Genomic DNA, 15,306 nt, shown 5'->3' with positions numbered 1-15,306 from the left:
AAGGATGTGGTTAAAGAAGCATAACCAGAACAGATGAACTGTCACTGTATTGCTATGATTTTGTATAGTTTCAAGTCAGAAAATTCCTACTAAAAATATTTCAAAATAAACTCATAATTATTATCTCTATACGAGCTTTTGGTACAATTCTAACTTACTGTAATATTCAAAAATAAATAAATCTCTTGAGAAAAGTTGCTATAATAAGCCTAATAGCCTTTTACTCCTTCCTCAAAACTCCTTAACCTTGGTACCTAACTGTATTGCCTCACTGAATCATTCACTTGAGAAATATTTACTGGACACTTAGTGTGCAGAGCGAATCAATACGTTATTAACCCCCACAACAACCTTATGAAATAGACACTACAATAATACCACCATTTTATAACTGATGAAAGTCAGGCTTCAAAAGTTCAAGTAACTTGCCCAAGATCATACCCAGTAAGTGGAAGAAACCAAACCCTGACTTACCTGAAAGCAAAGTAATGTAAATTTCAAATATACATTAAAGAAGATAGCAAACTCCCTAAAGCCCATCACCCACCACAACAACCATCAATCCGTGGCTTGACTTTGATTGTCCAAATTTTCACTCACTCTTACTCTACTACTGGCTTATTTTGAGGCAAAACACTTTTTTTTTTTTAATTTTTTTTTATTTTTATTTTTTATTTTTTATTGACTTTGTAATAATATTACATTAAAAATATATATGTGAGGTCCCATTCAACCCCACCCCCTCACCCCCTCTCTCCCCCCCCCAACAACACTCGTTCCCATCATCATGACACATCCATTGGATTTGGTAAGTACATCTTTGGGCACCTCTGCACCTCATAGACAATGGTTCACATCATGGCCCATACTCTCCTCCATTCAATCCAGTGGGCCCTGTGAGGATTTACAATGTCCGGTGATTACCTCTGAAGCACCAACCAGGGCAGCTCCATGTCCCAAAGACGCCTCCACCTCTCATCTCTTCCTGCCTTTCCCCATACCCATCGTCCACCTTGTCCACTTTTCCCAATCCAATGCCACCTCTTCTATGTGGACATTGGATTGGTTGTGTCCATTGCACCTCTATGTCAAGAGGAGGCTCAGATTCCACATGGATGCTGGATGCAATCCTCCCATTTTCAGTTGTAATCACTCTAGGCTCCATGGTGTGGTGGTTGTCCTTCTTCAACTCCATCTTAGCTGAGTGTGGTAAGTCCAATAAAACAGATTGTAGGTGCTGGAGTCTGTTGAGGCTCAGGACCTGGCTATCACATTGTCAGTCCAGAGATTCAAATCCCCTAAATATATCTTAAACCCCAACATTAACTGCACCTCCAGCACATTAGCATGAAAGTCTTATGAAGGGAGATCCCATCTGAGTCCAGATTCATCACACATAAACACCATTTCCAAAGAGGGGCCATCTGCCCTGGTAGTTAACCCCATCGGCCATGACCATAACTCCCATGGGTCTCTTTAGCCCTCAAAGGAACCAATATCTGGGGGTTGTATCTGCTTTATCTGTCTCTCTGACTCTGCTCAGTTGTGCATGAGGGCAATCCTTCTGCCAGCCTCCAGACTCTTTTTTAGAAACTCGTAGCCATATAAACTCATTTCTCCTTTCCATTTCCCCCTTACTTTAGGTCAAACAGCCTTTTAAAGTCATGTTATTTTATGTAGACATGGATATTCTGCTGATCTGCATTGAACCTTCCGTATAAGGTCATTTTCCAGTTGCATCATCAGTTGGTAGTTGATAGTGGTCCCTCGGTGCCAGGGAGGCTCATCCCCGGGTGTCATGTCCCACGCTGGGGGGAAGGCATTGCATTTACATGCTGAGTTTGGCTTCGAGACTGGCCACATTTGAGTAACATGAAGGCTGACAGGAGGAAATTCCCAGGCACAATGTTGCTCTAGGCCTTGTTCTTATTTTAGGTTTATCAGCTCACAAGTATAGTCATTAGCATCAGGGGCTCACTGTCGAACCCTCACTCCCTCCCGGTCCCCGCCACTGTACCTGGGAGACTGTCGCTGCTCCCCTAGGGACCACGACAGAGCACCACTGGCCAGGAACCCAGTACCCCCCCTGCTGTGGTTTTTAATTGTTGCCACTATGGGTATATCCAAACATTACCATGCACCCTGGACATATGTTCTGTACAGCTCCCTGTCAGCCATATATCACCCGTCATTGGTATCCCATACCAGTATCCCTCCATGAGGCAAAACACTTTTTATCCATAAATATTTTGGTTATATATCTAGAAGATAAAAACTCAAAGTTATACTCTTTACCATTCTCATTAAACTACACTATGTCACAAAGAGAAAGCCTACCAACTCTGTCATTCCAACTATGTGCTCTAGTCCAAGCTACTGGATCCTTAACATTTCTATTTTAATGTCTTGCTATCCTTCACACTCAACTTGCATGAATCACAACTTATCATTATCTCCAAAAAGTCAGCCTTCTATCCTCTTCACCACTATCTTCCCATTCACTCATATCCTCGCAGAGAGATACTAATTTGTGTTGATTTTTCCTCCGAAATGTTACCCATTCATCCTTTTCTGTTTCATTGCCACTACTACCACTAAAACCCAATCCCTCAGTAATTCAGGTACATTACATAAGAGCTCTTGGTTACATTCATCTCTCCAGTCTCTCCACTTCACTTTATTCTGCGTAAGGTTCACTCTTTCATTCAACATAGTTTATTGAATGACTAGTGTGAGCTAAGCCCTGGCTGGGTGCTAGGGGATACACAGTAAGAGGCATTTCTTTGTAACAGAGGGTACAAGTAAAGCAAAAAAATTTTTTTTCATATAAAATAACTAGATAGTGAAAAATGCTGCCTATGACAGATATAAATACAGTGCTATAATAAGATTTTAACACAGAAAACATCTAATTTAGTTAAGGCAATTGGTATAAAAAATGGAATTGAAGCAGAGACTTTAAGGATGAACAGGAGGCAGTGAAGTAAATATTTAAGGTACACTGTTCCAAGCAAAGGCAATTGCAAAATACATAGGTTCTCAGAGCAGAAAAGTTTGGAATGTTATGGGAAATGACCGAGTCTAACATGTTTAGAGAATCATAAGGGGAAGAGGGCTACAAGGTGAGAGAGGAACAAGAAATACGCAAGATCATGAAGTACTTCAGATTTTATTCTACATGTAATAAATCATTAAAGTGCTTTAAGAAAGGATATTCTAATATATATTGTGACAAAAACTGCTAGTACTAATATCTGTGTTCTCTCCTTTTCTAGCATGCTGGTGTGTTATATTTCCAAGCACCATGCAGTTAGGTGGAATCATGTGACATGATCTGACCAACAGAATGTGGGTGAAAGTGATATATGCCACTTCAAGCCTGGACCCTAAAATCTTCCTCCACATTCTCTTCTCCTTTCAAGACAACCTCAAAAGCCCTGAGTGTGTCCCTGAATGACTGCATGGAGCAGAGGTGTCCCACCTCAACACACGGAATTGACTACGATGTGAAAATGGAATATAAACTTTTATTGTGTTAAGTCACTGAGATCTGTTGTTTATTAGAGCTGCTAGCCTATCATGACAAATTTGGAAGTCTTAAAAGCATTCCTCTGGCTGCTGTGTGAAGGATGTGTTAAAAGGAAACCCAAGAGCAGAACTAGAAGACTAGTTAAGAGGCCAACAGTCCAAGTGAAGAGATGACAGTGGCTTAGGACTTGAGCAATGTGGTGACAATGTAGATAAAAAAACAGATGAATTCAATATTTATTTGGAGATAGAAGAGAAAGGCTTGCTGATGGACTGAAGTGTGAAGGTGGGGGGATTAAGGAAAAGAAAGGGATTAGGTATGACACGTTAGCTTTCTGGCAAAGGTAGTGAGAGAAATTTTGGGAGACCTTATGTCTTACCTACACGTCTTAAAATGTCTTTTTTTTTTTTTTAATTTCTCTCCCCTTCTCCGCCCCCTCCCCCCCAACTGTCTGCTGTGTCCATTCACTGTACGTTCTTCTGCGTCCGCTTGCATTATGTGGCAGCACTGGGAAACTGCGTCTCTTTTTTGTTGGGTCACCTCTTCGTGTGTGCAGTGCCACTCCTGGGTGGGCTGCGCATTTTTTACATGGGGTGGCTCTCCTTGCAAGGTGTACTCCTTGCACGTGTGGTACTCCTACATGGGGACGCCCCACTGTGGCATGGCACCCCTTGTGCACTGCAGCACTGTGTGAGGGTGAGCTCACCACACCGGTCAGGAGGCCCTGGGGATCAAACCCCGGACCCTCCATATGGTAGACAGACACTCCATCAGTTGAGCCATGTTCGCTTCCCTTAAATTGTCTTCATTCCACACTTAACAATATAAAAGTTGTTGGGCTAAGGAATTTTGGGTTTGAAATCATTTTCCTTCAGATTTTAAGGGCATTACTCACCACTGTATTTTAGATACTCTAGTTGAGAATACTGAATCTTTGTAATATGGGCTGTTTTTCTACCTGGAAATTCATAGTATCTTCTTTGTCACTGTACTCTGAAATTTCATAATGACAACCTCAGTGCCGGTGTGGGCTGGTTAAGATATTATTCTTCATCTTCATACCCACTCTTCTCCACTCTGCTTTGAAATGCCGGGGCTGGAATTCTACATTTCTTCTTTACTAGCCTGCTCCCTATTAGGCTCTACCTATAGAAGATTGGAGGAGGGACCAGGGACATACTTTCTCCAGTCAACAACAACCGACACCAGTTCTCCACCTTGGCAACAGCAATGGTTCCAGTAGCAGGAGCTGGTTCCATTTAGCAGCTTTTTGCTTTTTTCCCCTGGCATTTCCAAACCAGCCATCTTATTTCCTAAAATAGCTTATCTCCAGAGACAGGTAGCAACTCTTCCTCAAGGTCTACACTTCAGTTCAGTAGGGCTCCTCTCCAAGCTTCTAAATTCTAAGCATCCAAATTCTTCTCTTTGTTCTTCCACCCTAATTACTTCCAGCAGTTACTATCTCTGTGATACTCAAGTGTTCTACCTGGTTAAACAATTCTTTATATTAAATTCTGTTAAAATAAGTGGTATAGTCTCCACTTTCCTGATTAGATCCTCACTGAAAGTGTGTATTTATTTTCATCCATTTTTCTGGGCACCCAAAGGGCTTCTCAATCTGTAAAACCATGTTCAATTCCGGGAATTTTTCTTGCATATTTCTCATTGATAATTTTCCCTCCTCTTTTTTCTCTGCTTTCCCACACTGCACTTTTTTTATTTGGAAGTTGGGCAACCCAGACTTTTTTTTTTAAATTTATTTATTTCTCCCCCTCCTGGTTGTTTTTTGTGCTCGCTGTCTGCTCTCTGTGTCTGTTTTTAGGAGGCACCAGTAACCAAACCCGGGACCTCCCATGTGGGAGCGAGGTGCTCTATTGGCTTGAGCCACTTTCACTTCCCGCTGGTTGTGTCTCTACTTGTGTTTCTTCGTTGTGCCATCTTGTTGCATCAGCTCACTATCTTGCTCATCTTCTTTAGGAGGCACCGGAAACAGAACCCGGGACCTCCCACGTGGTAGGCAGGCACCCAACTACTTGAGTCATATCCGCTTCCCCATCCGGACTTTTAATTTTCTCATCTTTTCTCACGTATTTTCCAATTTCTGTCTTTTCCTTTACTTTATGGAAGGTCTCCTCTACTTTAATTTCTACCCTTTTACTGAGTATTTTGTGCTTGCTATTATGACCTAATTTTCAAGAGCTCTCTTTGTTCCAACTATTCCAAATTCCTTTTTTTCTACTTGTTATTGCCTTTTATATTAGAGGTTTTCCTCATACGTCTGGTGCTCCTTAACTGCACATATGGAGTAAAGCCATAAATGCTGACTGTGAATAACTTAATGGTCATTCCTCTTAGGCTAGTGAGAGAAGCATCCTCCAATCTACTAGGTTGCCAAAATTCTGGAAGACAAATAGAAGAGACCTCAACAAAGGTCCAAAAATGAAGCACTCTCACTTAAGCCAGGTGTTTTCTGTATGACTAGTTCTAGTGCCCTTCTCCAGAGATACTGTTTTATCCTCTGCAGAGGATATACCTTAGGTCTCCTGCTAGGGCTGTAAAGGGGGCAGTCAGAAGCAGATGGAAGTCAGGATCTCAAACTGTTTCTTTTTTTTATTCTTGGTAACAGCTTTATTGAGATAGAATTCATATACCATAAAATTCACCCATTTAAAGTGTATAATTCAGTGGTTTTTAGTATAGTCACAGAGGTGTGCAGTCATACCACTATCAATTTTAAAACATTTCATCAACTCAAAAAGAAACTCCATGACCCCTGATATCACCCCCAACCTCCCTACTGTTTCCCCATTAATAAGGCTACCATTAATCTACTTTGTCTTTACAGATTTGCCTATTCTGAACATTTCAAATAAACAGAATTATATACTATGTGGTTCTTTGTGTCTGGCTTCTTTCATGTAGCATAATGTTTTCAAGGTTCATCCATGTTGTAACATGTATTAGAACTTCATTCTTTTCTATTACCAAAAAAATATTCCATTGCATGGTATACCACATTTTATTCCTTCATTCATCAGCTGATGGGCATGATCAAGCTGCTTCTTAGACTTTCAAGCAATCCTATTTTTAGTCCCACACTCACCTTCCCAAAATTACCTGATGCTGCTAGTTCCTGAGTCTTTTCAGCTTTTCCTGCTGCCAGTTTAGGATTTTGCATTCTTAAATCTGCTAAGAAATTTACCACCAGTCCTTCTGTTTTCCAGTTTCCAAATTGTATTGTTGTCGTTTCTTCTATTCTCTTCTACCTGTGTACCTCAAATCTTTCAAAAATACCCTTTATAGTCAGTTGCCTTTGTATTCTTTGGAAGAGAGGAAAAGTAATATGCATCTTTCACTCAGCCATCCTTACCCAAAAAGACTTTCAATTAATTTTAGCCATTATTCTTTCTAATGTATTTTCAAGTTATAAAGTTTTCTCTAACTATAGATTTCTCTGTATTCCTTAAGTTAAGTCATATCTGTCATCAATCAGTTCAAAACAGTTTCTAAATCCAATGTGATTTCTTCTTTAACCCCTGGGTTATTCAGGAGGATACTGTACAATTTCTAAACAGGTAACAATTTTCTAGTTACCTTTTGTAACTGATTTCTGGGTTAATTTAAATATGTCAGAGAACTCACTCTAGAATTGATCATGTCAATCTTTTTTGTGGCTCTGTATGTTTCCATTTGGAAAAAATATCCAGAGGAACCTGAGAAAATAAACTGTATCCTGCAGGTGTCAGGTGAAATGTTCTATACATGCTAATTAGATTTGTTGTTCAAATCTTTTATATTCTTTTGACTCTTTTTGTCATATTATTCTAATTACTAGACATGTTATGCTAAAAATACTGATTATGCTTATGGGTTTGTCCAATTCTCCTTTTAATTGTATCTATTTTTTTGCCTACCAAATTGACAAAGATTTAAAAGAATGATAATAATGGAGAGTTAACAAATACTATTTGTTGGTAAAGGTATAAATTTGTATGTATTTTTCTGAGTAGCAGTTTGGCAACAGCAACACTTTAAACAAAGGTATCTGTGAACCCAGCTGATATAATGTACCAAGAAACTGATTATTAGGGGAGAAGGGAGAATAAAGCAAGTTCTTAATATGCACCAGACACAGTGCTTAGAGTTTACATGGATATATTAATTCCCATTTAAGTCTTATAATAATCCCTTGATTAGGTACTATTCCCACATTATAGATAAGAAAGATGAGGTTAACAGAGACTATGTCCAAATAACTGGTAAGTTATGGGGCTGATATTGGAACCTAAGCTATTTGACTCCAGAACTTTTAGATACATAAACACTGACATGGAAAGATGTTTATAAAAACCAAGTTAGGGAACTGAATGTCGCTCAAGCAGTTGGGTGCCTGCCTACCACATGGGAGGTCCCAGGTTCAGTTTCCCATGCCTCCTAAAGAACATAAGACAGTGACACAACAAGATGATGTAATGAAGAGACACAATGAGAGACACAACCCACCAGAAGTGGAAGTGGCTCAAGTCAATAGAGGTACCAGGTTCAGTTCCCAGTGCCTCCTAAAAAGAAGACAAGCACACAACGAACATACACAAGAGCAGAAACCAAGTGCAAACAACAATGGTGGGGAGGGGAATAAATAAAATAAATCTTAAAAAAAAAAAAAAGTTAGAAAACAAGATGTAGCACCAGATTCTATTTTTCTTTAAAAGAAACTGCGCATGAGTTTTTATATTCAGAGAAATCTGGAATATACATATTAAATAATAAGCGATAAACAATAAAAATGAGATACCAGTTAGAGAAAATAAAAAGAATTATACAAGAACCCAGTGATGAGAGTGCTCGTACATTTAATATCACACATAACTCAGCTTTCTGGCCAGGACTGAAAGGCCAGGACTAATCTGACATGTGGCCCACATTATTTCTTCCTCTCATTTATGACTGATACATGGGTGGAAAATACAACCACACATATGCTTATGCATGTATATATACATACACATATATATCTATATGTATATTACTGCTACGATGTAATTTCCAGGGATGTAATACTAGCCTGAAAATATATTTAGGAAAAAAGCATCTAAAACAGCTCTTTACCTAGAGTCAGTTTACTCCCTAGCTTTGATTTACCAACTACAATAAGGCCACTAAAATGGCTCATTTGAAATATGATTCAGGCCTATTCGTTTGGGCCTACAACTACCCCCTTTCACCATTTTTCAAAGTATATGTGCCTCTAGTGTTCCACATTTAGATGACAAGACAAAGAGCAATGCATACATATATGTGTGTTCTGATTTATTTAACATTTTGCTCTTTCAAATCTTCAATATTTTATTTTAAAAGAAGTATCTTTCTCATCTTGCTGATAAGAATATAGCCTATCAATTCTTACTTTTAACTTTGATAATGTATACTAGATTAGACAGAAATAAATCACTTCAGCAAGTTCCAAAATTATAAATCACAGCTTTGAGAAAGGATAAAAGCATAAGTGTTCTAAAAACAGCTTTATCAAAGGTAGTCAGAAATTTATAGGCCAGGGTTGGTAAGCTTTTTCTGTAAAGGATCAGCTGTAGTGACTTGAATGTTTTCCTCCACACTACCCTCCCTCCCAAAAGCTATGCCTGCTCAGAACCTCAGGATATGACCTATTTGGAATAAGGGCCCTTGCAGAATTAGGGTAAGGAGCTTGAGATGAGGTCATCCTGGATAGTGTGGGTCCTAAATCCAAAGACAGGTGTCCTGTGAGAGACAGAAAAGACAACACACAGACACAGGAGAAGGTCCTGTGAGAGACAGAGGCTGAGATGGGAGTAATGCCTCTACAAGCCAAGGAATGCCAAGGATTTGCCAACCAAAACGCTGGGAGAGAAGCTGGAACAGAGCCTCCCTCAGAGCTTCCAGAAAGAAGCCCACCCTGCTAATGCTCTGACTCAGACTTCTGGCCTTCAGAACCGTGAAAGAATAAATTATGGTTGTTTTAAGCACACAGTTTGTGATAATTTGATACAGTAGCCCTAGAAAATATTTTAGGCTTTTCTGGTAGCGAACAGTCGCATATTCTTTTCTTTTTTTTCTTCTTTTGTTTTTCACAACTCTAAAACTAAAAAAGCTATTCTTAGCTTAGTGTGGCAAAACTACACTTTTTGAGGGGTTCTAATTAAAATAAAGATTTAATACATCAATGGATTCTTTTTTTAAGAAATTAATCCCCCTGGAAAGATTTGTACAGGAAAGCAGAAAACAGCAACAAAATCCTGGAAGCAAAAAGCCCAGACGCAGATGGATGACTGATAACTGAGCAGACTCGAGAAAGGTGAAGCTGGAAACGGACTTGGCCCAGTGGTTAGGGCGTCCGTCTACCACATGGGAGGTCCGCGGTTCAAACCCCGGGCCTCCTTGACCCGTGTGGAGCTGGCCCATGCGCAGTGCTGATGCGCACAAGCAGTGCTGTGCCACACAGGGGTGTCCCCCGCGTAGGGGGGCCCCACGCGCAAGGAGTGCACCCGTAAGGAGAGCCGCCCAGCGCGAAAGAAAGTACAGCCTGCCCAGGAATGGCGCCACACACACGGAGAGCTGACACAGCAAGATGACGCAACAAAAAGAAACACAGATTCCTGTGACAACAGAAACGGACAAAGAAGACGAAGCAAATAGACACAGAGAACAGACAACCGGGGTGGGGGAGGGGGGTGGAAGGGGAGAGAAATAAATAAATAAATCTTAAAAAAAAAAAGTGGGGGAATAAGAAACTCAGTCCCTTACCCGAAAAAAACTGGTGGCCAACCCTTTAGCTTTCAAGTAGATTGAATTTTTTTCCTCATGACCCAAGAGACAGCTCTCAGACACCAGGGATTTTTCAAAAAACAGCTTATTTAGACTACCATGCAATGAAATAGTCTATAAATCCCCATCAGGCATCTAGGCTTTTGTACCTGTCAAACACCTCAAACACACAAATACTGACATCCAAAGTAAACCTCCAACATAAAGTCAGAGATCAAAACAAAGACAAAAAAAAAAAGATTTAGAGAAAACAAACTCCAAAAGGAGAAGAAAGGTTTTTAAAAAAAAGGGAGTGATGTGGCTCAAGCAGGTGAACCTTGCCTACCACACAGGAGGTCCTGGGTTTGGTTCCAGTGCCTCCTGAAAAAGACAAAAACAAACAAGGAAAACAAACAAATGATAAAACCAACTCAGGGAATCCAATGTGGCTCAGTGGTTGAATGCCAGCTACCTACATACAAGGTCCAGGTTTAAACCCCAGGCCCGAGTACAGGGGGAAAAAAAAAAAAAAAGTCACCTTATACCCTCAGAAGTTGAGAAGATTTACATCCATGAAACATGAAACAAGAACATACCACTATACAGAAAGGAAATTTTGGTGGTGGGGTAATGTATGGGAGCCCTGTCTGATGATATGTATGTTTTGTAAGGTCACAAAATACACTTATTATTTATGTATGTTCATGTATGAATATTTATTTTTTAAATTTTATTTTTAAAAAAGGAAATTTTAAGGAAACAAAAAAGAGCTCTTGAAAAATCAAAATCTTGACAGAAAAAAATGAAAATTTCAGAAGGCTTAGGAAATAGAGTTAAGAAAATCTCCCAAATAAAATAGAGTAAAAATACTAGGAGAGGAATAACAGAAGAAAAATGTTAAGAAAATAGAAAACTAGTCTAAGAGATGCAACCAAATAATAAGAGCTTCACAGAGAAAGAAAAAGGAGAGGAGGAGACATGATGAAATAATTTAAAAAAATGTCCTAGAAGTACTGAAAATAATTTTGCAGACTCAGAGGGCACAATATCCAAGAAAACACATGAAAAGAGCACATCCTCGTGAAATTAAATAATAAAGAAACACAAACTTCCAGAAAAGAAAGAAGCATTACTTAGGATGAGGAATAAGAGTATCTTCAGAATTCTCAAAGGAATCAGAAGCTGGAAAACAATGAGGCAATGCCTTCAAAATTCTGGAGTAGGGGTGGCAAACTTGGCCCAGCGGTTAGGGCAGCCGCCTACCACATGGGAGGTCTGCGGTTCAAACCCCGGGCCTCCTTGACCCGTGTGCAGCTGGCCCATGCGCAGTGCGGATGTGCGCAAGGAGTGCCCTGCCACGCAGGGGTCCACCCACTTAGGGGAGCCCTACACGCAAGGAGTGCGCCCCATGAGGAGAACCACCCAGCACGAAAGAAAGTGCAGCCTTCCCAGTAATGGTGCTGCACACACACAGAAAGCTGACATAGCAAGATGACGCAACAAAAAGAAACACAGATTCCTGTGCGGCTGACAACAGAAGCGGACAAAGACGACACAGCAAATAGACACAGAGAACAGACAACAGGGGTGGGAGGTAGGAGGGAGAGAAATAAATACATAAATCTTAAAAAAAAAAATAAAATTCTGGAGTAAAACTATTTCCAACCTAAAATTGGTTACCCAATCAAATCAAGTGGGGAATCAGAAAAAAAAAAGCTTTTCATAAATGCAAGATCTCAATCTTTCACAGGAACCTACTACAGAATATACTCCTTCAAAAGGAGGGAATAAACCAAGAAAAAGAACTACACGATTCACAGGCAAGAGATTTAACACAGGGAGAAAGACAAAGGAGTCTCCACTTTTATGACAATGGGGAAACCCAGATAAACCACTCTATATCAGCCAGAGAGCAGGTTCAAGCTTCTTCAAAACCTGGTAGACAATGAAAGTACAATTCTATTCCCAGTATATATAACCAAAAGAAATGAGTGTGTATGTCCACTGAAAAACTTGTACAAGAATGTTCAAAGCAACTTTATATTCACAATAGCCAAAAACTGGAAAACAAGCCAAAAGTCCATCAATGTTGGGGGGGGGGGGGGGGAAACGTAGTATATTCCTCCAAGAAAATATTATCAACTACTGCTACCCAACATCATGGACGAATCTCACAAACACAAGATTAAGCTAAAAGAGCCATCGACAAAAGGGTACATACTGCTCAAATTTACATTAAGTTCAAGAACAGGTAAAATTGGGAAACGGACTTGGCCCAGTGGTTAGGGCGTCCGTCTACCACGTGGGGGGTCTGCGGTTCAAACCCCGGGCCTCCTTGACCCATGTGGAGCTGGCCCATGCGCAGTGCTGATGCGCGCAAGGAGTGCCCTGCCACGCAGGGGTGTCCCCCGCGTAGGGGAGCCCCACGTGCAAGGAGTGCACCCAATAAGGAGAGCCGCCCAGCGCGAAAGAAAGTGCAGCCTGCCCAGGAATGGCGCCGCCCACACTTCCCCTGCCGCTGATGACAACAGAAGCGGACAAAGAAACAAGACTCAGCAAATAGATACAGAGAACAGACAACCGGGGGAGGGGGGGAATTAAATAAATAAATAAATCTTAAAAAAAAAAAAAGAACAGGTAAAATTAATTTATAGTGACAGGTGAGAATAGTGGTTATCTGAGAGGGGAATATGAGTGCCTTCCGGGCACTGGAAATGTTCTTTATGTTGGGTGATGGATATATGGACGTCTACAAATGTAAGAATTCGTTGCGCTATATATTTAAAGCGTGTGCACTTTGCTACAAAAATTTTTTTAAGATATTTTCTCTAAGTAAGTTTTTTTCTTTTAAAGAAATTAATGAGATTTTTCCGTTCAATTCCACAACAGTAATTAATCAAAACATCAAAGTTATCAAAGGTCCAAAGGTGAAACAAGAAACCCAGCAATGCGAAGCATCACTCAATGTCTAACAGCATTCCATCTATGGTTCAGGCTTTACACGGACCTTAACGCCCTGAGAAGGTGAGAACTTAAAAGTAATACGAGGAGGGGGCGCCGGTGTAGCGAGTGGCTTGAGCACCTGCTTCCCCAAGTACGAGGTCCTGCGTTCCATCCCCGGTACCCCAACTGAAAAATAATAATAATACTAGGAGAAATAAAGCAAAGGATTTAAAGTTCAATACATGAATAAGCATAGCTGTGGAAACCTGAACACCCTGCAAACCGTGTGTAAACTATTATAAATGATTCCTACAAATGACAATTTCCCCAAAGAAGAAAATCCCCGAGTTTCTGGTAAGGATGGAATGAAACTATTAATCAACCAATACATATTTACTGGGTAATCACGTTGGGAAGGGGATGCCTATTTAAGAATTGGTTCTTACTGACAATTACAGAACAAAAACAAAAAACAACCCTTCTTCTTGGATTATTTCCCCCATTTAATTTGTGACCTCGCTGAAAGATGAGGTGCTTAATAAATCGCCAGTGGTTGGTTTTTCATAATTCTATCAAAGCACGATTTTTTAAAAATCTTCCTACACTTAACCGTTTTGACCCGACACTTAGCTTTTCTCCCCCACGAAAAATGAGGTTAGGAAATTATCTTCACACCCGTTTCATTCTTTCCTAATTCCGACGGCTTCTTCCGAAACTCCTTCGGGGAACGAGCAGAATGGTTTTTAGGCGACTTCAACTCGTCAACTCCACATTAGGGGAGTGACTGCAATGTCACGGTCCTCAGCTCCTGAACAAAACCCAGCTTCCAACGGCGAATTAGCTTCCAAGGAAACCCACAAGGAAGACTACAAAACCAACGCGCCAAGTTAATTCTTTTACCGTCTATATCACAACTCGAGTCAAAAACCCACAGCCAGGCAACTCGCAGGCGACAGCAGGACTGGTGCGAACGATTCAAGAAACACCCAGATTTCCCAGGAGCGGCTGGCGGGGGGAGGCGCGGCGAGCAGCCCACCCCCGGGCCTGGCCCTCCCTGCTGCATCCCGCCCCTACCTTCCCGGCCTCGGCTGGGGCGCCGCGCAAGCCGCAGGACTCTCGGCAGGGGTGAACGCGCAGGGCAGCGCGCGTCCCGCACAGCCCACCGCCCGGCCGGCGCACGCACCCCGGCGCGGCACCCGGGGGTCGAGCTCGGAGGCCGCGGGCCGCCCCGGCCGGGCTTTCGAGCGGCCGTGCAGACGCCCGGGCCCGGCCGCGCCGCCGCCCCGCCCCCGCCGGCTGCAGCCGCGCTCGGCTCCGAGCCGGCAGACGGCGCCCCGGCGGCTAACTTCACCGGGGAAGAGGAAGCGACGCGGCGAGTCACAGTCTAGGGGGACGGACAGGGGGAGGCCGGGCCGTCTGCTTGTGTGTCTCTGCGCGCCCGGCGCCTCACCTCCCCGCGGCCGCGCTCGGGCGGCTCCAGGCTCACCTGAGGAGAACACCGGGACGCCGCCGCGGCCGCCGCGATGGCCGTTACGGCACGAGGCCTGCGCTCCGCCGCCGCGTCGCTCTCGGGGCGGGGGGGCGCGGGGCGGGGGCGGGGCGGGCGGCCGCACCGACTGGCCGCGAGGCCGTGGGCGGAGCCGCGCAGACAGGAAACGTCTCTCCCGGCCCAACCTGATAGGCTCAGCCGTCCCCTTCTCCCCTGTCCCTGACGCGCCCAGGGCTTGTGCCGCGTCGGGATTGGGCGCGCCGACCTGTCACTCAAGCGCTGAGCTGGGAGTGGAGTGAGCTGAGGCTGCGCGGCGGAAAGAGGAAAGAGGGCGAGATGGTGGAAGCGGGGGGCCTGACCCTGTTCGCTCCTGTAACCCGGCTGCTCTGACTGCTGGTTTTGAGCCTTCTTCCTCAGCGCCGCGGGAGCGACTCCACAGAAAAAAAAAAAAGGGAGGGGGGGGGAAATCACTGCTTCCGGAGTTGAGCCCCAACTGCTCGAGGAACTGCCTCCCTGGATTGCAGGGATGCACCTGAGGGTCTTGCCAGCCGAAGGTTCTTAGAGG

General features: G+C 42.7%; 1 protein-coding gene across 3 annotated transcripts in view; it reads right to left on the bottom strand.

The window, feature by feature from the left end:
- Positions 1–14,882, bottom strand: part of NCK1 (NCK adaptor protein 1) — an 83,451-nt gene extending 68,569 nt beyond the window's left edge. Inside the window, exon 1 of one of the 3 annotated variants that reach the window (XM_004477638.5) lies at positions 14,739–14,882. The gene's annotated coding sequence lies outside the window, so the exon portion shown is untranslated. Of the gene's footprint in view, positions 1–14,152; positions 14,173–14,326; positions 14,407–14,738 lie in introns of those variants that run through there. The other 2 variants (XM_058295011.2, XM_058295014.2) reach the window with 2 other exon arrangements.
- Between the last annotated feature and the right edge of the window lie 424 nt (positions 14,883–15,306).

This window comes from Dasypus novemcinctus, chromosome 4 (assembly GCF_030445035.2).
Source record: "Dasypus novemcinctus isolate mDasNov1 chromosome 4, mDasNov1.1.hap2, whole genome shotgun sequence".
NCBI lineage: Eukaryota > Metazoa > Chordata > Mammalia > Cingulata > Dasypodidae > Dasypus > Dasypus novemcinctus.
Note: the sequence above shows the minus strand (reverse complement) of the source record. Positions and strands in the feature narration are given on the sequence as shown.